This window comes from Ovis canadensis, chromosome 21 (assembly GCF_042477335.2).
Source record: "Ovis canadensis isolate MfBH-ARS-UI-01 breed Bighorn chromosome 21, ARS-UI_OviCan_v2, whole genome shotgun sequence".
Classification (NCBI taxonomy): domain Eukaryota; kingdom Metazoa; phylum Chordata; class Mammalia; order Artiodactyla; family Bovidae; genus Ovis; species Ovis canadensis.
In genome coordinates this window covers 33,686,580-33,706,794 of record NC_091265.1, presented here as the reverse complement: position 1 = coordinate 33,706,794, position 20,215 = coordinate 33,686,580, and positions in this window count along the sequence as shown.

The window sequence follows — 20,215 nt, the reverse complement described above, 5'->3', positions numbered from 1 at the left end:
AAGTTATTGTTGGAGATAATCTTAAAGAAATAGTTACCTTTTTCAGGATAGAAGATGGCAAGGAAACAGTATTCTAAGCAGAAGGCACAGAGGAAGGAGAGTTTGGGGTATGTTCAAGGAATGGCAAGTGCCTGAGTAAAACGGAAGTGTAGATTGTTTGGGGTAGGAGGAGGAGTTGGGTAGGGGCCAGGTGAGTCTGACCTTGGACACCACTGAAATGGACATTTTGGACTGCTTAGTATTCATTCACTTACTTCCAATAACAACCCCCAATTTCCATTCAGGGATCTATGTCCATGTTGGTTGAGTAGGCAGGCCCTATCCCTACACACAGTTTAGACCCAGATAAACTGATGCTTGGAGAAGGAAATGGCAACTCACTCCAGTATTCTTGCCTTGAGAATCCCATGGACTGAGGAGCCTGGTGGCTACAGTCCATGGGGTCACAAGAGTTGGACACTACTTAGCGACTAAACCACCACCAACTGATGCTTGGCACGTCACTGCTAACAGTGACACACGACCACATCAGACCACCAGAGCCCCCATGTTCATTTTTTTCCTACAATGTATAGTTGAGATATGGAAGAAATGAGTTCTCTTCTTCCCTAGGACTGGACCTAGGAGTGTGCAGGCTGGAGCTGCAGCAGCCATTTTGCTACCACGAAGGGACAGCATGACCAAGAAAGGGATTACAATTAAAAAAAAAAAAAAAGGACAGCAAAGCTGAGAGATGGAGGAGCGAAACTATTCCTGGTGAAACCAGAACTTCTCTTAACTTTTCCAGTACATTGAGGCATAAGTCCACACACTCCTCCTGCCTTAATTTTTTTTTTAAGCCAGTTTGAGTTGAATCTTCTGTTACTCACAAACAAAAAAGATTTAACAAACATAGTCTTGCTAGGAATTTTTATTCCTGTAGATGATAGATTCAATGAAAGGATTCACATAGGCTATGACATGAACCTACTTGTGTTCTGTCTGTCAAGATTACTCTGACTTCAAATGCTCGAAGTCAGATGGATCTCTATTTGAACCCTGTCTGTATCAGTTATTAGGCCTGTGATATCAGGGAGTCATATCATTCAGGATTGTACCAGAGAAAGAAAACCTTTAGAAGAAACAAAAGTATGTGTATGTGTGTTATAGATATGTAATTATATTTATAATTTTGGGGGAGGGGCAACAAGTATTTTTATTGGAGAAAACTTATTCTGACCATGACCAGTTTACTGGTTCACAAAGGAGACATATCACTGAAACACTATTTAATCCTAGGCAAAAAATACCTACTACTAGATCAGCTGTATAAATCCATCCTGAGTCAGCAGTGACAAAATGCTTTACTTTGACGTCAGACATTTAACAAAAACAAAGCAGAAATAAAATTATTTAAAAAATACCTTACTCTGGCAGCACAAGGGAAAAAAAATCAGGGCCATGAGCTGTATATATATGGAGAGGAGGTGGGAAGGGGGATTGATTTCAACAAATTGGCTTTGGGGATTGTGGGGGCTGGCTAGACAAGTGTGGAATCTGCAGACAGACCAGCAGGCGGAAACTGTCAGGTAGGAGCTGAAGCAGCAAATATGTGAATTTCTTCCCCTTTAAGGAAACCTCATTTTTGCTCATGGGGCATTTTTAACTGATTGGGTGAGGTCTATCCAGATTATTGAGTATAATCTCCTTTATCTAAAAGCCAACTGACTGTGCAAAATACCTTGACAGCAACACAGATTTGATTCATGTTTAATTAGAAAATTGGGTAATATAGTATAGCCAAGTTGGAACATAAAGTTAACCATCACAGGAAGTTATGCAATTTCTTTACACCTTTTGTTTCTTCAGCCAGAAAAACTGAGATACTGATACTTACTTACCTCAAACATGAAAATATATGTAAAGCAGAACTTTAAATAAAGCTCAGAACATACTGCTAGACACAGTAGCAGCCCAGTTTATGGGGGGAAATGAGGCATTTGCAAGAGTTAAGAACATTAGGGTTTGGTTTGGATAAATATATATATATATATATTTCCTGAATACTTTTAAAATAAAAGTAATAAAAGGCGAGGGGAATCAAACCAGTTCAAACTGGTAGTCACTGAAAAGTTTGTCACCTCCTACTTCAGAATCTCAGGCCCTTTACTCAGAAGTAACCATTCTTGACGGTTTTCTACCATCTTTCCAGAATTCCGTGTTTTATGTGTACATATATCCCTTTAAAAATGTTTCTATAAATCTTAAATAACAGTTTTCATTTAAAAATATTCATTTGATTTATTTAGACTTCCCTGATAGCTTGGTTGGTAAAGAATATGCCTGTAATGCAGGAGACTCTGGTTTGATTCCTGGGTCAGGAAGATCCTCTGGCGAAGGGATAGACTACGCACTCTAGTATTCTTGGGCTTTCCTTGTGGTGTTGGTAAAGAATCTGCCTGCAATGTGGGAGACCTGGATTCGATCCCTGAGTTGGGAAGATCCCCTGGAGAAGGGAAAGGCTACCGACTCCAGTATTCTGGCTTGGAGTCCATGGGGTTGCAAAGAGTTGGACACGACTCTTTTTATTTTATTTTGGCAGCACCAGATCTTAATTGCTACATGTGGGATATAGTTTCCTGACTAAGGATTGAACCTGGACCCCCTGCTTTGGGAGTGCGGAGTCTTAGCCAGTGGACCACAGGGAAGTCCTTAAAATTTTTTTAATGTTAAGTTTTAACTTTTTAAAATTGAAATATAATTGGTTTGTAGTGTTTCAGGTATACAGCAAAGTGATTCAGTTATATATATATGTATATAGATAGATCAATAGATATAGATATTAATAGGTGGCGCTAGTGGTAAAGAACTCACCTGCAGATGGAGGAGACATAAAAGACCTGAGTTCAATCCCTGAATTGGAAAGATCCCCCGGAGGAGGACATGGCGACTCATTCCTGTATTCTTGCCTTGAGAATCCCATGGACAGAGGAACCTGGCAGGCTACAGCCCATAGGGTTGCAAAGAGTCGGGCAACTTAAAACGACTCAGCACGTTATATAGACACATTCTTTTTCAGATTCTTTTCTATATAGGTTATTACAAGATATTGTATATAGTGATATATACTAGGTCCTTGTTATCTATTTTATATATAGTAGTGTTTATCTGTTAAACCCAAACTCCTAATTTATCCCTCCCCACCTCCCCTTCCCCCTTTGATAATCATAGGTTTGTTTTCTATGTCTATGAGTCTATTTCTGTTTCGTAAGTTCATTTGTATCATTTTTTTAGATTCTGCAGGTAAGTGATATTTGTCTTTGTTTTTGTCTGACTTACTTCACTTAGTATGATAATCTCCAGGTCCATCCACGTTGCTGCAAATGGCATTATTTCATTCTTTTTTAAAAAATATTTATTTTTGTTTGCACTGGGTCTTTGTTGCTGCCCGCAGGCTTTCCCTAGTGGTGGCTAGCGTGTTCCACTCTTTGTTGTGGTGTGCAGGCTTTCTGCAGTTGCAGTGGCTTTCCTTGTTACTGAGCACAGGCTCCAGGCTCACCGCTTTCAGCTGTAGCACCTAGGCTCAATAGTTGTGGCTCACAGACTCTAGAATACAGGCTGAGCAGTTGTGGCTGGACAGGCCCAGTTGCTCTGCAGCGTGTGGAATCCTCCCAGACCAGGGACTGAAACTGTGTTCCCTGCAGTGACAGGCAGATTTTTATCCACTGCACCAGCAGGGAAGTCCTAGTTCATTCTTTTTTATGGCTGAGTAATATCCCATGGTGTATATGTACCACGTCATCTTCATCCATTCATCTGCCAGTGGACACTTAGGTTGCTTCCATTCCTTGGCTATTGTAAACACGCTGCTATGAAAATCAGAGTGCAATATAGCCTGTTGAATTATGGTTTTCTCCAGATATATGCCCCAGAGTGGGATGCTGGATCTTATGGTAGCTCTGTTTTTAGTTTTTTAAGGAACTTCCATACTTTTCTCCACAGTGGCTGCACTAACTTACATTTCTACCTATAGTGTAGGAAGGTTTCCCCACATACTTTTCACATCCAGCTTCTCCTATTTTGCCCCCAGAATCTTGCTATTTTAATAGTACATCTCAGAGAATGTTCCATTTAGGCACATACAAATCCATTTCCTTTTTAAAATGACTGCAAAATGTTCCATTGTGTATTTTAACAAAATTTATTTAGTAAGTGTCCAGCTGACAGTCATTTAGATTTAGATTACTAACATTTTTGCTACGATATATACAAAAGTAAACATCTTGTACATATATCTTTGCATAATGTACAAGAATGTCTATAAGATAGATTTCTAGAAGTAGGAGTGCTGCATTAAAGGGTTTGTACATTTAAAATGTCGATAAATATTACCAACTTGTCCTTCAAAGAGATCACATTAGTTTACACCCCACTGATAGTATATAAGGATAGTTGTTTCCCTACCCTGTTATCAACACTACCACCCTGAATTTAAACTCACCATTTTTTTTCCTTTGAAATACCAAAATGCACATTTAAAAGAATAGGTATCATAACGATTCCTTCTCTGGGCAAGAAGTCCAGTTTTGTTTTATCTTTGTGATAGTAAAGCTGGGCCTTCTGCCCTGTCCTGTGTTCTCCACTCTGAAGGGTTGGGGCAGATGACCTGACCAGAGAATAGCTCCAGGTCCCCAGGCAGAAGGGCAGGCCAGACCCAGGCTTGTGTCCTGCCTGATGATGGAGTGTGAACAAGCCCAGTTCTATAACAGACACAGAGCCGTTGTCGGGAAACCACAAATTGCTGACTTGCTCCTGCAAAAAATCAATACTCAGAAGCTGAGTCCAGGAATTCTAAAGCTGCACCCTGCATGAAGGGCTGAGTGGGGGAGGACACTCTGTTAGAAAAGAACCCCACAACAGAGGTCCTGGCAGTGCTTCTTAGAGAGCCATCAAGAAGGCCTTGTGTCCCCTTTGCCATGTCTGCTAATGATGCCAGAACCCTAGGCTGCCAGAGCCAGAGTGGATCAGGACATTATCTCACCCTAGTGGAGACCAAGTGAAGAGCCAGGGCAGTTCCAAGAAGTATGTGCTCACTTTCATGGGACAGTGTGGTGCAGTGATTAGTGACCACCCCAGGCTCAAATCCCAATTCTGCACTTACCAATTCTCTGACCTTGTGCATAGGATTTCAGCCCTCTCAGCCTCAGTTCTTCATCTATAGAACAGAGATAACACTTACCTCAGCAGGACATTGTGAGGATTCAATTGATTATGTTTGTATATAACAGCATGGTGCCTGGCTCTTTGTAAGGGCTTAATGAAATATTATTATTGTTGTTATTAATAATAACAATAGGAGCTTGTGTGTGTGGAGGGGACTAACGAAGTCTTCTTGGAGGAGGAGCCTTTGAACTAGATCTTAAAGATTTGGGAAGATTTCATACGTTGGGATGAATAAAGAGAATGAGTGAAGTTCACACGTAAAGGCTCTCTTATAGCTTCCTGGGCCCGACCCAGAGACACTTGGAAGCCTCAGTGGTAGGTCAACATGGAGAGGAGGGTGAGGTACAGACAGGGAACCTGCTTTGGAAATTGCCCAGTGGTTTTACAACTGAATAGATGGATGCAGGGGCCAGAGTGTAGATTGAATGGACTCCACAGTGTCACTGGCATAAGAAGTCCAAACTGGAGCATGTGGCTGGGCACCGTTGTAGGAGTCTTTGCAGGGGGTAGTGACATCATAGGAATAAATCCTACAAATCCTCACACTGAGCTCAGTGGCACATATTCTGATCAAACTGTCTATGTCTCAAATATCTCATCTTTCATTGCAACATGACACAGTCTTCTCCCATTGTCCAACTCCCAGCCCGTCATTGCTTTGACAACCCACATCTCGTTACATGTACTGTATAAGAAGAATGAAGCTGAGAGCTTGCTAATGCTCTCCTGCTGCAGCCTCTTTGGAGACAATTTTTATTGCATCGTCTCCCATAAACTTTGACATCTTATACCCCTTCCTGTGAAGTTCATCAACACTGAGAGTTCCCAGATGGATCCAGGTTGCACCAGATATCATGGGAAGAGCAGGAGTCTTCCTCTACCAGATAAACATAATGATTAAATAAATTCTGAATGTAAGCTAGGGGATAGCTGAGGACCAACTGGGATTTTCACTTATTCACCTGTTTACTTCTTGGGAAAATGCAGGCAACCGAGGCTGTAACTGCCAAATGCCAGATTTGCCAAAAGAGCTTGGACTTTAGGTACTGCTTCATTAAGATCCATCAGAGAACTTCCCCAGTTCCTACTGAACATCCCTTACCTGCAAGGCCCATAACATAGCAGGAACATCATCTTTGTTCCAGGGAAGTTGTCCCTATGAAGCAGACAAAAACCTGCAACTGGGTAGATGTGTCCAGGGGCCAGAGTGTAGATAGAAGCACTGGCAGAGCCGTATAGTTTTCTGAACCCGCGCAAAGAAGCTAGGGTTTAAGACAAAGTTTTGGCCCCTGGCAGGAGGTCTGAGGGCTTCCCACTTCATTATTCTTGCCTAGAGAATTCCATGGACAGAGGAGCATGGCGGGCTACAGTTTGTGGTGTTGCAGAGAGTCAGACGTGACTGAGCGACTAACACACACACACATGCAGGAGAACTGAGCCACCTCAGGGGCAGGCAGAAAGTTGGAGCATCAGCGCCCCTCACAGGCTCACTGGACACCAGGCTCAGGGGCAGAAGACCAATTTCAGAAGCGGGATCTTGACACATAGCCTGGCTTGGTGTCATGAAACAACCCCTGTTCTTATATGTGTTTCTCTTTTATGGGTAAGGTGAAGGTATTTGTTTTAAGTTTGGCTATCTGCTGCTGCTAAGTCGCTTCAGTCATGTCCGACTCTGTGCGATCCCATAGGTGGCAGCCCACCAGGCTCCTCTGTCCCTGGGATTCTCCAGGCAAGCATACTGGGGTGGGTTGCCATTTCCTTCTCCAGTTTGGCTATAAGTGAGAGTAAATAAAGAGTAACTCAAATAAGGTTGACATTCTCAATCACAAAATTGTAGAGGTTGTCAGTCCTGGGCTGATACAGCACTCCGTGATCTCAGTGACCCAGGCTCCTTCCCTGTTGGGGCTCCACCATCCTCAGCAGGTGGCTGTCACATCATCGTTCATGACGGCTGCTCCTGCCATGTGTCTGACATTCCAGCCGGTATAAAGAAGGAAGGGACAAAGAAGGGCACCCTCCCTCACTTTAGAGACATGTCCCAGAAGTTACCTGCACCACTTCTCATAACCTGTTGGTCAGATTTTAGTCATATGGCCATACCTAGCTGTAAGGGAGGCTGGGAAATATGGTCTTTCTTCTGAGTGGACAGATTTATGAGTTCCTATTACAGAAAGTAGTAGGAAAAATGGGTACTAAGGGACAACCAGCAGCCTCTGCGACAATCAGTATATTTGTTTTCCTAAGGGACTGGATATCCCTGAAGCAAGAGAGTATGGTCATGTTCTTGCGGGTAGGTAAATCTCTCCTTTAAGGGGGTGATGATTCTTTGTGAAAATTGTAGAGGACAGTGAAGAATAAGAGAGGAAATCAGGGTGAAAGATATGCTTGAAATAGGCAAGCTGAAGACCAGCTGTCTGTCTGGGTATCTTTCTGGGAGCTGGGAATTGGAGCAGTCTTTATAGGCTGAATAGGATCTCTGGGTGGGGAGAAAAATGGCCTCTGATACACAGAGGGAGGTCTCCCATAGGGTGTTCCTAGCTGAAGAGGAGAGGACCTAACTTTCTAAGGTGATCTAGCTCATGGTGTTCTTAATGTTTATTTCCATTTTGCTGTCCCCTGAACCCTAGGGAAAGTCTTGTTCACTGCTTGTGTCTGGTCATAGCTATGTCATTGGAATTATAAGATGGGGTATCTTTCCACATTTGAATGCAGGTTCCATCAGGGCAGGCCCCTTTTCTGTTATGCGCTGGCTGCCTGATGGTGAAAGGCACATACCAGCATGGATTGCTTCTGTTACATTCAACATCTGCTGCTTCCCTCCCTCAGCACTGCCTGGCATCCTTTCCCTGTGGCAAGGACTTAGACGTGGGGTATATCTTTAGTTTAACACTGAATCCCCAGAGCCAGATACGCAGGAAACACTTGGTAATTAAATTGAATGAACATAACACAGTAAACTCCGGGAGTTGGTGATGGACAGGGAGGCCTGGTGTGCTGCGGTTCATGGGGTCACAAAGAGTCGGACACAACTGAGCGACTGAACTGAACTGAACACACAGAACTCTTCACAGTCTGGTCCCAGCATATATTTTATTTATTTATTTTTAAAGAAGTAATGTTATCGTTAAAAAAAAATATTTGTGTATTTGGCTGTGCCAGGTCTTTGTTGTGGCATGAGGGGTCTGTGATCCTCATTGCAGCAGGTGGGATCTTTTAGCTGCAGCATATAGGATCTAGTTCCCTGATCAGGGATCACCTAGGTCCCCTGCACTGGGAGCATGGAGTCTTAGCCACTGGAACACCAGGGAAGTCTCTTCCCTTAGCCTCGACTCTGGTTAGTCTCTGAAAGTGTTAGTTGCTCAGTCGTGTCCAACTCTTTGCAACCCCGTGGTTGCAAACCACGTAGCCTAACATGTAGCCTAAACCCCATGTAGCCTGACAGGCCCCTCTCTGTCCATGAAATTCTCCAAGCAAGAGTACTGGAGTGGGTCGCCAGTTGCTACTCCAGGAGATCTTCCTGACCCAGGGGTCGAACCCAGATCTCCTGCATCGAAGGCAGATTCATTACTGTCTGAGCCATCAGGGAGGCCCAGTTAGTCTCTAGCTTCAACTAATAAAAATAGCAATATTGATCATTATCATGCATTGAGTGTATATCAGGTGCCAGTCATTGTTCTTAACATCTTATGTGCATTGACTTTTATAATACTTATAGAGCCCTATCAGGTGAATATAATTATCATCTGATGAGGAAATTAGAGTAGTGAGATACTTTGCTGAAGGCCATGTAGCCAGCAAGTGGTAGAGCCAGGACTTGAAGTCAGGCAGTGTGCCCAGACCCTTATGTATTCCCACTCACCCCTTTTCTAGTGCCTCTGTTTCAGAGGCAGCCTTGCTCTTTCCAGTCTCAGAGCTGGGCTCTGCTAGAATGCCTTTCCGTAATCTCTGGCTCTAGCAAGCTCTGTTTACCTTTTTAAGTACTGCCCAGATTTCATCCCTATTTCCACCTGCCTCTCCAACTAGGGAGGAAAGCTTCCCCTCTCTCCTCTTTGCCCACTTTACTAGTTGCTCCCAACCCTGACCTGAAAGCTGTCCTGAAATTGGGACCGCATCTCACATCTCAGTATCCCCAACCTTCAGCATGGTACCTGTATATGGAAGGTCCTTCGTTCATGTTTGTTGAATAAGTAACTGATCCCACTCTTTCACACACGAGGAAACAAGTCCAGAGAGGTGGAGGGACCTGAACACATCACAAAGCAAGTGAGAGAAACAGCCAAGGCCAGATCCCAGGTCTCATGATTCTCAGTCCTGCCCTTGTACACAACCATGCTGTCTGTGCAAGGAATATTTGAAAAAGCCTTCAGGCATTTTGAGCCTTTCTTCATTCTCTCTCACATCTCACCCCAAAGCACTTCTTTGAGAATGCTGGTGGGAGAGTGAGTTTTGGCAAATCTTGTCTGGAAGTCATGAGGCAATAGGGACAAACAGACAAACAATCTTGGGATGTATTTTGCTGACCCAGTCTTTAAAAACAGCAGAACAAAACACTCCAAACTGAAGCTGTGGCCTCTGGCCAGCAGGGCACCAAGTCAACTTGGACAGAATTCACTAAATGGGTCTTCCTCTTTTTTTTATTAAAATGGTGGGGCCATTGGATAGGAAATGTTTTCTGTTTTGTCCGGATTTCCTTCAAGACAAAGCAAAAAAATATTAAAATTTTCACAAGGTTCTAGAAACTTCCAAATGTAAACTAGCTCTGGGCACATCTTATCTCGCCCCATCTCATTGTCATATGAGTCCATGTGGCCCAAGACATGGAATTCCCCCCTATGCTGAGGTCAGAAAAGGCTAGAGGAAGAGCTGATAACCATTAATCACAGCAAAAAATCAGAGAAATGATTAAGAAAACATTACACTTCTTTTATTAACTCAATTCCAGATGGTAACATGGTGGTGGTGAAAACACAGGCTTTTAAGAAAGTGGACCAGGGTAGGAATCCTGGTCCTACTACTTAACAGTTGTGTGACTTTGAGCAAATTAGTTGCCTTCTTTGAGCTTCAGTTTTATCATCTATAAAAATGATTATAGTACCTGTCTATCACATGGTGTTGTTGGACTGAATGAGATAAAGCAAGTACAGTGCCCTGCATCATGTCTGATATGTAATGAGTGCTTAATTGATATTAGCTATTATTATTACTTGTACATAATGTCCTTTATGACTAAAATGCCTTTCCTTGCCTAGGAAGCTTCTACTCACCATTCAGCACCTACCATAAGGGTATTCTCCTAGGTGAGGTATCTTTGTCCCCTGTTTCTTCTCCAACATGGTCCCTAGTTCTCTCAGCTCTCCCTCACCCCTCTCACCTTTACTCTTCTAATAGAGCAATGATCTCACTATGTAGGAATTATCTGTTTCTTTGCCTGTTGTGGACAGTGCCAGCCAGGAGGACAGACTCGGGTCTGTGCCCCAGTCCTGACAGTGCCTATACATCCTTAGAAACACTCTGAGTTTGGAAAGTGGAGGGTGGCAAAGATGACAGGTTAGGAAGACCTTGAGCTCACCTCCTCTCACAGGCACACCAAAATTACAATTACTTCTAGAGCAACTATCGATCAGAAAGACTAAAAGACTGGCTGAAAAGATCTTTTGCAATTAAAGGTATAAAGAAAGGACCACAATGAGATGTGTAGGAGGGGTGGAGACATGGGATAGTCAAGACCCATACCCCTGGATGGGTGACCCACTAATGAAGGGTAATTACAATTGCAGAGGTTGTTTCTGGGGACTGAGGGGGCCAAGCCCCACACTGGGTTTCCAGGGTTCCTGCACCAGGAAGATAAGCCCCCAGAATGTTTGGCTTTGAAGGCATGCAGAGCTTTCTTTTGGAGAGCCAAAGGGCAGTGGGAAATAGAGACTACACTTTTAAAGGATGCTCACAAAATCTTACACATTTTGGGATCCAGAGCAGAAGCAGAAATTTAAAAGGATCCTGGATTAGACCCACTTTCTGATCTTGGAGAGCCTCCCAGAGAGTCAGGAGGCAACAGGAGCTCACGCTGGGGACACAGACACAGGTATTTGGGGGAGTTCATTCTACCATGAGAACCCTGGTACTGGCAAGTGCATTTATGGGATCCTTCCTCTAACTTACTAGTGCTTGGGTCTACTCAACACACCAGCAGGCCACCACTGGCTCTGAGACATCTTGCACCGCTCAGCCAGCTGCCCTGGGAGCTGACAGCATGCCCCAGTGGGCTGACAAAAGCTACAGGACACCTGCAGTCAGCTGTGTCAGGAACTGCCCAACAGTGGGCTCACACCAGCTCGGGAGCCCCAGGGCCCTGCAGCCAGAGACCTCGAGGACCTGGCTCTGCCTACTGGCACTAGCTCTAGGATTCCCCTGGGCATTGTCCCTGCCCATCAGCAGGCTCACACCAGCACCTTGGACCACTAAGACTGCTGCCCCAGTCAACATTAACTTTGGGACACCCTGGATCCAGCAGAAAGACATGTCAGGAACTGGCCCCATCCACCAGCAGACCAACACTAGATCTAGGACCCCTGGTCCTGCAACTACCCACACAGCAGCTGGCTCTACCTATGAGTGGCCCAGCACTAGCCCTGGGGCCCCAGGGTATGTAGCCAGCTGCTTCATGACCTGGCTTTGCCCACCAGCAGCTGGCAACCTGTACACAAGGCAGGGCATGGCAACCAGCCAGACCAATGGTCAGCAACTTAAAAACAATCATGTATGCGTATATATGATTGTATAGCTACACAAAAACCTCATGGTAACTGCAAAAGAAAATCTGTAATAGATACACACATAGAAGAGAAAAAGGAATTCAAGCATAACACTACAGGCAGACATCAAATCACAAGAGAACAAAAGAAAGGGGAAAAAAGACCTACAAAACAAATCCAAACGGTTACCAAAATGGCAATAAGAACATACATATTGATAATTATCTTAAATGTAAATGGACTAAATACTCCAACCAAAAGACACAGTCAGGCTGAATGGACACAAAAACAAGACCCATATATTTGCTGCCTGCAAGAAAATCACTTCAGATCCAGACACATATACAGATTGAAAGTGAGGGGATGGAAAAAGGAATTGAACAGGATGTGGAGCAATGGGAATCCTTGTGCCCTGTTGGTGGGAGTGTACATTGGTGCATTCACTATGTAGAACAGTACCACTACAATATTGTAAAGTAATTAGCCTCCAATTAAAATAAATTAATTTTAAAAAAGAAATAAAGTAATGGTGAGAATTAGTTAAAAATAAATAAATAAATAAAAATAAAATTGCAGTATGATCCAGAAACTCCACTCCTGGTTATTGGAGTGGGTTGCCATTTCCTTCTCCAATACATGAAAGTGAAAAGTCAAAGTGAAGTCGCTCAGTTGTGTCCGACTCTTAGCGACCACATGGACTGCAGCCTACCAGGCTCCTCTGTCCAAGGGATTTTCAAGGCAGGAGTACTGGAGTGGGGTGCCATTGCCTTCTCCAATCCAAAGAAAATGAAAATATTAATTAGAAAATATATATGCACCCCTATGTTTATTTATAATAACAAAGGTATGGAAACAACCTCAGTGCCCATCAATAGATGAATGAATAATGGAACAATGATCTACCTATCCATCTATATCTATATGCATGTAGAATAGAATATTACTCAGCCATAAAAAGAATAAAATCTTGCCATTTATGACAACATGGATGGACCTGGAGGTTTTGCTAAATGAAATAAATCAGACAGAAAAAGACAAATACAGTATGATCTCACTTATATGTGGAATCTGAAAACCAAAACAAATGAACAAACGTAACAAACAGAGTTGTAGATACAGGGAATGAACAGGTGGTTGCCTGCGGGGAAAGGGGAGAAGCTGAAGGAAAGAAATAGGTAAGGTAGATTAAGAAATGTAAACTTTCAGTTGCAAAATACGTGAGTCAGGGTACGAAATATAGTGTGGGGAATACAGTCAATAACTCCATAATGGTGAAATACTGTAACTATGCTTGTTATTATTAGGCCATGCTACACGGCTTGTGGGATCTTCGTTCCCAAACTAGGAATCGGACCCAAGCCCTTGGTAGTGAAACTGTGGAAGTCCTAATCGTTTAACCATCAGGAAATTCCTGTAACTAAGCTTATTTTGGTCGTCATATAGGCATTCCCTGGCCATGGGGCCTTCTCACTGGTGGAGGTGGTGGTTTGGAGCATGTTATGAAGCCAACTGCCTGTGTGCAAAATCCTCCTTCAGCCTCTTCCATGCTGTTTTACTTCTCTGTGCCTCAGCTCCTTCACTGTCCTAGTCAGCTAAGGGTACCATTACAATGTATCAAAAGCTAGGTGTCTCAAACAACAAAAACTTATTTTCTCATGGTTTTAGAGGTTAGAAGTCTAAAGGCATCAACAAAGTTGGATTCTTGAGAGATCTCCATCCTAGGCTTGCAGACGGCCGTCTTCTCCCTGTGTCTTCACACGGTTCCCCTCGTATGTCTGCCTCTGTCCAACTTTCCTCTTCTTAAAAGATCATCTGGGCTTCGCTGGTCCAGTGGTTAAGAGTCTGCCTGCCAATGCAGGGGACGTGGGGTCGATCCCTGGTCAGGGAAGATCCCACACGCTGCGGAGCAGCTAAGCCCGTGCACCACCACGATGACCGTGCACCGCAACTAGAGCTGGGGCTCCGGAAAGAGAGAAGCCAGCGCAATGAGACATCCACACACTGCAATGAAGCGTAGCTCTCTCTTGACACAACTAAGGAAAGCCCGTGTGCAGCAGCAAACACCCGGCATAGCCAAAACTAAATACATAAAAATGAAGAAACAAATGAGGTAGGGAGGAGCAGGTGCAGCCCGCAGGAAGTTGACCCAGCCCTGCCACGGATTGGCTTTGGGGCCCTGGCCATTTTCCCTACCTGTAAAATAAGGATGGTGCGGCAGAAGGGAAGGAAGCGAGCTTCCAGGGTCGAATTAGCCCAGGGGGAAGGGTATGCGGACCTGCAGTGCCATTGCCTCTGCTGGTTAATGTTGGATTTCATTTACCTGACAATTTCAAGACACAAGTTTATTTTATATTTTACCACTTAAGAATAAATGCCACTGGGGACTTCCTTGGTGGTCCAATGGCTAAGACTCTTTGCTCCTAATACAGAGGTCCTGGGTTCAATTCCTGGTCAGGGGACTGGATCCCACATTCCTAAACTTAAAGATCCCACATGTCACAGCTAAGACCCGGTGCAACCAAACAAATAAATATTTTTAAAAATAAGAATAAAAAAGAATAAATATTGTCAATTATAATTGAAATATCCTATCAATTGTTAAGTCTCCCCCTGATTTCAGAAATGTTGGAATGTGAAAAAATGTCTTAGAATTGATGAAAGAGTATGTCTTGTTTCTCTCCTTTTGGAAAAATCTACTGAAGGGGAACAGGCAAGGCCACTTGGTCTTCGGCCTCAGATTTTGGCCATTATTCAATATCAGATTTATGTAGAGAAGTAGGGTGGTGAGACACCTTCCCAACCGATGCTCATCATTTGCAGAACTAGCTGAATTCATGGCTGGGAAACAGATCTAAAAAGCAGCATAGGCCTCAAGCGTTCGGTATATCTCAAAGAGTGAGCTCATGGCTTTGGGGCCCGACAGACCTGGGTACTGATTCCAAGGCTGCTAACTCTTCAACCAAGATGTTGAAAGAAGAAACAACACCCCCAAAAAGCAACCACAAAAAACCCCAACAAAACAGAAAATAAAAGCCAAAAGAAAAAAAGAAGAAAGGCTCCCATGTGCGAAGAGGGCTTTGCAAGATGTGGTGTGAACAGTTGCAGTGTATGGGAAAGAAGAGGGCTAGGAGGCCAGGGCCCTGGGTCCCCCCTGGCCGTGTAACTGGAACAAGTCTCTCCACCACTCTGGACCCATCTCCTTATAGGTAAAGCAGTGGAGTTCAGGCATTTATTCAACAAACGTGACCTGAGGAGCTCCCCTTGGAGGCAGTGTGCTGAAGGCTAGGGATCTAGAGGTAGAGAGGTGGTCCCTGCTTTGGGAGTGATCCCGCCATCCAGTGTTCCAGTGTGGAGAGCGAAGAATTCAGGGCTAAGATAAGGGAGCCAGGCGCTATCCATGCCTTTCCTCATTTCATTCTTATAATCACTCTACGAAGTAGGTAGCAGGTATTTTTATCCCCACTTCCTAAATGAAGTCATTGAGACTGAGAGGGATGGTGTTGCTTGCCAAGGTCACACAGCAGAGCCAGTATTTGGACTGGTCTGCTTGACCCAAAGCCAATTCTTTTTCCTCTTCACCTCTGGTGGTCAGATATAAATTTCCTCCTGTCACAACATTCTCAGATTCTATGCCCAAAATAGCCAGTGAATGTCGTGTCTTGACAGTCCGTTCTCTTAGCAGGCAAGTAAGGAAGCCTCTCAGGAATGCTGGTGGAGGGGGTGCTCAGCTTGTCTAATCTGCCTCTCCCTTTAAGGATGTGGGGGTGCCATGTTTCAGTGGAATGAACCTCATCCTCACAAAAGCTTTAGGGCTTCACTCTTCACTCAAGGGAACATTGGACTTCCCTGGTGCTCAGATGGTAAAGAATCTGCCTGCAATGCAGGAGATCTGGGTTCAATCCCTGGGTTGGGGGGATCCCCTGGAGGAGAGCACGGCAACCCACTCCAGTGTTCTTGCCTGGAGAATCCCCACAGACAGAGGAGCCTGGTGGGCTACAGTCCATGGGGTCACAAATTCAGACACGACTGAGCGACCAAGCACAAGGGAATATTAGTAGTATGACGTGATATGTGAGTGATTCCCCTTTGCTTGATTGTTTTAGCCCCAGAAACACTTAATTACGTCCAGCATTTCACACTGGAAGATACAAAAGTTCCAGGACTGCTCTATCACTGAGTGTGTTCACAGGATGAAAAGGTGGCAGAAGATAAGCAGGGCCAGTCCAGTGCCAGAAGCCCCCTGACCACCCCATCAAGGGATTTTTAACTCTTTGCTCACATAGCCCCAGAGCTAGGAGGATCATTCTTCCATCCAACTCTGGCTGGAAGAGACTTCTAGCTGGTAGAGCTGACCTCTACCTTTTTGTCTTCACCCAAGGATGCTTTCTGGCCCAGGACAGGGTGTGATTTGCCCGAGGTCACCTGGAACATTAGTGGAAAAGCCTAGACCAGAGTCCTGGCACTTGGAAGCCTAGTTCTGTTTTTGGCTTCACAACCGAGGGGAATTAATCCTGAAGGAGGGTTCAGACTGGGTTTTTGTCTTGACTTGGCCACTTAACTTGAATGAAATGATGTAGAATTCAATTCCATAATTGGCCACCCTGTGGATGAGTCGGTAAAGAGTCTGCCTGCAATGCAGGAGACCAGAGTTTGATCCCTGGGTCAGGAAGATCCCCTGGAGGAGGAAATGGCAACCCACTCCAGTATTCTTGCTTAGAGAAGCCCATGGACAGAGAAGCCTGGAGGGCTACAGTCCATGGGGTCACAAAGAGTCGGACACAACTGAGCGACTAAACCTACCTACCTACCTACCTACTATGTGCTAGCACTGTTCTTACACACGGTGTGTTCACAGGCAAGTCATTGCATCCTCATCTATTAAAAAAAAGTCCCTCCTTTGCTTCTTCTCTCAGAGCCTTGTGGTGAGGATTAAATGAATAAAAGAGAGCAAACTGCTTTGTAAACGGTAAAGCAGCATGAACACTGAGGCTATCCCATCTCTGTGGCCTACTCCACCTGGAGCAGGCACCTTAGCATTGCCCACCCGATTAAAATTTGTTTACCTCTGCCCCACTGCACACCCTGAGGCAGGAATGTGCAGGGTTCATCTCTACTTTCTCAGAGGCCCAACCCTGGGGTCGCTATACGTTAGGCATTTAAAAGAGTATGTGAAGAACCAGACCGTGTGATTTGAGAATCTGATTTTCAGACCCACACATATGCCAACCAGAGGGCACTGAAAGGCCAGAGGAGGAAGGGCTCAGTGAGAGGGTGGCGGGGGGCGAGACAGGCATTCACTGTGGATGGACAGGGTTTGGGTCACTGGAGAGGAAAGCTGGGATGCTTCAAGCAGTAGGAGTGCCTCGGGCAAAGGTCAGGAGTTAGAAATCAGTGCAGATTGCGCAGGGGACACTGAGGGCATGAGTGAGTAAGATAGCAATGAAAGATACGGACAAAAGAGACACGTGTACCCCAGTGTTCATTGCAGCACTGTTTACAATAGCTGGGACATGGAAGCAACCTAGATGTCCATCGGCAGATAAATGGATAAGAAAGCTGTGGTACATATACACAATGGAATATTACTCAGCTATTAAAAAGAATGCATTTGAATCAGTTCTAATGCAGTGGATGAAACTGGACCCTATTTTACAGAGTGAAGTAAGTCAGGAAGAAAAAAAATACAGTATATTAATGCATATATATGAAATTTAGAAAGATGGTAACAATGATCCTATATGTGAGACAGCAAAAGAGACACAGATGTAAAGAACAGACTTTTGGACTCTGGGAGAAGGCGAGGGTGGGATGATTAGAGAGACTAGCATTGAAACATGTATATTACCATATGTGAAATAGAGCTCCAGTCCAGGTTCGATGCATGAGGCACAGTGCTCAGGGCTGGTGCACTGGGATGACCCTGAGGGATGGGAGGTGGGAGGGGGGTTCAGGATGGGGAACACATGTACACCCATGGCTGATTTATGTGAATGTATGGCAAAAACCACTACAATATTGTAATTAGCCTCCAATTAAAACAAATTAATTAATAAGAAATAAAACCAAAGCAGAAAATGAAAAAAAAAGATATGGACAAAAAACAATGATGATGATGATGATAGTAATGCTTACAGTCATGGTAGTTAGTAATGTAGTAAGTCAAGTACTTACTATACTCCTGGCCCTATTCAAAAAGCTGAAGATGTAGTCCTCATCAAACCCTTGGAACAACACTATGAGTTGAAGATACTATCACCATCACTTTACAGACAAGGAAACAGAGAAGTTAAGGAACTTGCCGAAAGCCATATAGGCATTAAGTAGAAAAGCCAGGATTTGATTCCAGGCAGTCTAGTTCTAGAATCTGTGCTCTTAAATAGGTTGAAGCCTGTCTGTAAAGAGCCAGGGACCTTTGGACTTTTTCTTGTGTTACAGGAAAAAGTTTGAGCAAGACTTTTGAGCAAGATGGAGTTTGAATAAATTTGTCTTGCTGTAATAAGACATGGTAAAAATGTCTTATTTCACAGGTCCCTCAAACATAGTTGAGCACTTTCTGTGTGCTGGGAACTGGTGATACAAAGAGCCAGGCAGAGTCCCTTCCCTCAGAAGCACAGGGCTCAGTGGGAGGCATGGACGTGCGCTGGAGCAGGCTCCCTCAGGCTCTCCAGAGCCCACTGTATACCTCTCTCCCTCCATGATCAATGACTTCATGTTGGTGCCTTGAAACTATGGTGACAGTACTTACACCATGAAAACTGGCTGATGCCACAGATCATTGCTTTTCCCTGAGAGCTAGTTGTTAAATATTTACCAGTATACCACTGCCTGTGAACAGCTGCAGTATGCTGATAAAAGTCCACACCAGATAGAGGGTGGTACAAAGCGGGCTGGAACTGACTCTACTTGGCGAGCCAAGGAGGCAAGGTTTATGCAGTGTTGAAGGATGAGCTGATATGGAGGCAGCAAAGTAACGGCAGCCCTGGTGAGGTGTGGAATGGCCTCGCACCATCATTCTTTTGCTTTGTGAAGGCAGACTGTGGGTGGCAAGAAGTTTGGCAACCTATGAGATGCCAAACAAAAGGGTGTTTATTAAGAAAATTCAGTACTGGGTTTATTAATTTTGTTTATTTCTGGTTGTGCTGGGTCTTATTTATTTACGTGTTGCTGCACCGGCTGTTCTCTAGTTGCGGAGCGTGGGGGTGCGGTGGCTTCCCTTGTTGCAGGGCGTGGGCTTCAGGGCACACAGACTTCAGCAGCTGTAACACATAGGCTCAACAGTTGTGGTCCCCAGGCTCTGGAGCATGGGCGCAATAGTTGTGGCACATGGGCTTAGCTGCGCCTGGGCATGTGAGATCCTCCCAAATCAGATTGAATCTGTGTCTCCTGCATTGGCAGGTGGATTCTTTACCACTGAGCCACTAGGGAAGCCCAATAATGGGCTTATCAAGTGAACTAACTAGGGTTGGAGAGGGAGAAACCATGTCGCAATGCAGCAGGATCTCTAGAGGATTTGTGAGTCCACTGGGCCGTCAGACACGACTGAGCGACTGAACTGACTGACTAACTCAGTAAAAGAGAACCAAGGCTTTTGGGAGGGACTTAAGAAAGGGCTCGAACACTCTAGGGCTGTCAGTTAATTGGAATGTTGACAAAGCCTTTGAAATACTACCAAATACATATATTGGGATGGGAGGGTCAGGGAAGTTGGTGGGAAAGAGGACCAGGAGAGGGAGCAGTGAGATCAGACACACCTGACTGGGCGTGTACTTCCTGCCCAGAAGTCCGAGCCAGGCAGCGGCACCACTGAGCTTGTGTTGTAGGGTGGGGTGCCCTGGATGCTCCGGGTTGCTCAGTAATCTTCTGGCTTCCACAGGGCCACTCTTCTCCTCAGGGTCCCACTTGGTCCCTTTGCCCCAGACTGGGTAAGCATGCCACCAGACTGTCTCTGTGGCTGTCTGCTTGAGGCCACACTGTCCTGAAGGTTCTGAAGGAGACTGAGGTCACGGCTGTCCTGACAGACGGAGTTGCCAGAGCCAAGACCCCACAAGGCCTGGAAAGGAGCCTGGGCCCCTCTCTCTGCTGGGCCAGTTTTCAAGGTGGTTTTGCTCTGCAAGATGATCACGGGGTCTCATTTCCCTGCCAAATGCCCCGCCAGCCCTGAGTCCCCTGGGACGCAGGCAGACTCAGGCGGTCAGTTTGAACAGACTGCAGTTCAGGAAATGGACGGGCTGTGAGACTTTGTGTGATTTGAACACATGAGA